The sequence below is a fragment of the Mercenaria mercenaria genome, chromosome 12 (genome assembly GCF_021730395.1).
Source record: "Mercenaria mercenaria strain notata chromosome 12, MADL_Memer_1, whole genome shotgun sequence".
Taxonomy (NCBI): domain Eukaryota; kingdom Metazoa; phylum Mollusca; class Bivalvia; order Venerida; family Veneridae; genus Mercenaria; species Mercenaria mercenaria.
In genome coordinates this window covers 40085466-40089556 of record NC_069372.1, presented here as the reverse complement: position 1 = coordinate 40089556, position 4091 = coordinate 40085466, and positions in this window count along the sequence as shown.

Below are 4091 nucleotides of genomic sequence, written 5' to 3'. Positions count from 1 at the left end.
GGGATTTAAAGCAGTGTCAGAATTACAAACCTGGATTGAATGAACAGCCTGGTTCTAAACCTAAGGCAAATATAGCAGATGAAATTTTGAATGTATTTCAGATGTTAAATGACAAACTTCCGTTTATCGCTGAGCTCCTTTACTCTCACGGCAATGATCTCCCGTCCATAATATATATGTTATAGGGGAGATCAGATCGCTGTCTTTAAGTCATAGGCAATAAAGAAGGCGTGGTTGCAGAGTACAGAATATTTTCTCTTTGAAAATGTTTTGTAATGACAACTGTCTACAAATCACACAAAGTTGTCCGAAAAGGCACCGGGGAACCTACAATATTTCTTGGCCCTTTAATATTACTTTGAGATGGGAAACAAGAAGGTTACTTTAGATTTTTCGCTCATCTGAGAGGCATATTAGGTACTGAATTAACAAATGCAGAAATAATCACGGGTACTGGTAATGAAAAAGCAATGACAAATGCTATAATTCATGCCTTTCCAGGTACAAAGAGAAAACTTTGTACAAGGCATATTAAAGATAATTTGATTTGGCAAATGACCACAAAAAATGGCTGAAACTGAAAAAGAAAGACATGAAGTGATAAACTTAATATTTGGGGAAAGCGGTGTGGCGTCAGCAGATGATTCAGCAATATTTGACGAAAGAAATATTGTTCTGAAACAGACTCTAATTGATAAAGGTCAGTCAGGAGGAATTACTTGGTTATTCTGAACAATATATTCAAGATAAGCTTGGAAACATGGATTGTTATCTCTACCGCTTTGAAAATACAAATAAACTGGGGAACCTAAGAAAACGGACGCGCGCATTGAGAACATATATGATTTGGTAAAAGTTCAAATGGTCGATACGAGGCGGCCTTTGTGTGGAACAGGCCATTCCGTTTTGACTGGCAAATATGCCTATTTAAAGGTTAGAAGAATTGCATGGGATACAAAAACCGAGGAAGAAAAGTCAAGGTTATTTGAAAAACTACAAAGAGTGGGAAAGCCAACTGAAAAAAAAATCATCAGATGGCACATTCTCTGTTAGCAGAAGCCCAAAACTAGCTAAGAAACCCAGTCGGCGAACAAGATACCAGCTAAATAGCACACAAAATAGAAAATAGATGAGTGAAATACGATATCGCTTTTGTGAGTATCGTGCCCCGTAAGGCGGCGCTCTGAAATCGCAAACATTTCGAAATATGTTCTCCTATTATATTGCATACTTTTGCATTTTTGCACAATTGAATTGTATGAATACTTTTACTGCTTCGTATAATAGAAAATGTATGGAGGAGGGAAACATGATATCGCTTTTGCAGCTATCCTGCCTCGTAGGGAAGCGCCGTTAAATCAAAATATCTTGGAAACATGGATTATAACCTCTACCGCTTTCACTTCATTATTGTTTGGGGTCAGGAAAATTCCCGGTGCCCTTGAGGTTGATTAAGTTCACAATAGCTTTTAGGGAAGTGCTCCCGATTGATTTCAGGGATCTCTACGGTAGATTTTATCGATTCATGTTTTCAAGAATTGAACATCATGTATATTTTAGACTTTTGTTGCTTGTTAAAATTAATTGTTTATATTAAGTACATTGCTGTACAGTATATTATTCTGTTACGTGTCCGCAAATTCATTATTATCTACCCATAACTATCCGGCACTTACACAAAATTTAAATGGTAATAATTCAAAAATTGGGAAGAAGACAGATGAGTGAAACGTGATATTGCTTTTCCGACTATCCTGCGTCGTAGACGGCGCTCTGAAGTCGATATTTTTTTAATCTGGTGCTCCTGATATATGTGTTATACTGCACACTTGTGCATTCAAAGTGTGCATTCTTGTACAATTATAAATACCTAACTAGAAAGAAGAATACAGAGCGAAACACGATATCGCTTTGTCGACTATCCTGAAGTCGCAACAAAAACTGAAATCAGTTGCTCATGTTATATGTTATTCTGTAATTTACTTGTAATCTTGTGAATGAAATTATCGTAATTACTTGTATGTATACAGTGTGGGAGGGCGTGTGCATTTTCGTGTACTTTTGTTGTATGTTGTAATATAAATTATTAGACTTCTAATCTTATAAGGTCGCGGTTTCGAATCCCGAAAGTGGAGTTTGACTGCGACTTTTGTTACTTGTAATTACGTATATGTATACAATATGAAAGGGTATGTACTTTTTGTATACTTGTTAGACTTTTGATCTTAAGGTCGCGATTTCGAATACCGAATGCGGAGTTTGACCGCGACTTCAAAGGCGCATTGCATTTTTTTCCACTTCTTATGGAAACTATTTATTGCTGAAGTTAGATACAAATGCTTAACTATTTCTTGTAAAATTGGATTGCATTGCTTTTTAAAAACTTTATTTCTTAATTGTGTTTGATATTATGTACATGTGTGTGCGTGTCTTTAATGCTTGATAATGAAAAAAAGAACATATTGTTTTATAGAACTATAAACCTTTAAAATGTAATCTTTTCTGATTATAAATTTAAAAAAAAATACCAAAAAAGTTTAGTCCAATTAAAACCTTTTGTAAAGTTACGATACGTGTCTCTTTTAAGATTCAGCATAATTTATAACAATTTTATTAATTTTTATTATATTTAAAATGAATATTCCCTAAAATCACCGTTTAATCCTAAATATGTAAATTAAGTGAAAAGAATATTGTTTGCCGATTGTGTTAGTGAAATTGTTTTGTTTTGCATAAAAGCTGTGATAATGTCAATGCCTGATTACAGTTCAGTTTAGTTTACAGTTTGTCATTAATCAAAATTGTCGTAAGTAAGAAAATGATTGCCGGCAGTTCTATTGATCTTAAACAGTCATTAAATATTATTGATGATCTTTAATTGCACGATCGATAGTTTAAATTAAATTATTTAAATTCATTTATTTCAGATTTTAAAGTAATGAAAATAGCTTAAATCACTTTGCGTCGTAAAAAACCTAACCAATAGTATTTAAGGGTTATATTTATCTATTATCTTAATTTGAAATAGTTATTTGTGACTGAAAAAGAAAACGATGCAAAGTTTTTATTTAAAGATTTATTAATAGTTCAAGCAGCACATAATACAACATAACAATATATTACATTATATAATACATGAACAAATATAAATAATCCATTCACATTTTCCCTTAATACACGGCAAAAGAAAACTCACGTCAAGTAACACTGCAGCTGATAAAGAGTGCTTAATACACTTAATATCACATGAAGTATATCTTATCTTTAATGTAATGTGTAATAAAATCTTCTAGATCAGTTTCATTAAAACTATATCTTATCTAAATGGTTTACATTCAAACTGCAAATAAGCAACATCACCGATTTCACTAAAATAGTTTACACACACTTTTAAACAGGTCCGTACATAGATGCACACGCATCTAAAAGGCTGCGCGTTGACCGTTCATTTCTTGAGTATTCGGCCCACAAAGTCATTAACTTTCCCTGCTAGGTAAGACTTGCCTTCTTTTGGTGGCGTCGTAACTTGTTTTCCCTCACCAACTTCACTTGAATGGGAATGTCCTTCGATTCTCTGAAGAGAAGGTCTACCAGCAGATAGAATGGAAGTTTGCCCTTATAAGCACGGCGGTTGAGACCCTCTACGTCGTTGTTCGTTCGGCCGTATTGTCCCTAATTCTCATTGTCATAGTCTACACTCATTTGTTAGTCATTTTAAAAAGTTTGATATTAAATATTTATGACTTATAATTATTGACACTAAATACACTCCAGAATCACATCATAATTATAACCAGACAATAGATAAAAAAAATATTTGGCAACTTAAAATTATTGTAATTTTATGTCTTTGTGTGCCGTGAGATTCAGCAGAATTTTTCACAATTTCCATTATTTATTTTTTTAACAAAATTACTTTAAAATCCCGTTAGTTTTCATTAATGGCACCTGCAAAATCTTTGTAAATTAATACCAAACATTTCAAAGGGCCCTTAAAACAAGATGAGATAACACGAAAGGAGCTACACTAAAATATTTCGTCTAAACAAAATGTTTCTTTCTGTTCAGTTAAACTAAACGTCACTTCCTGG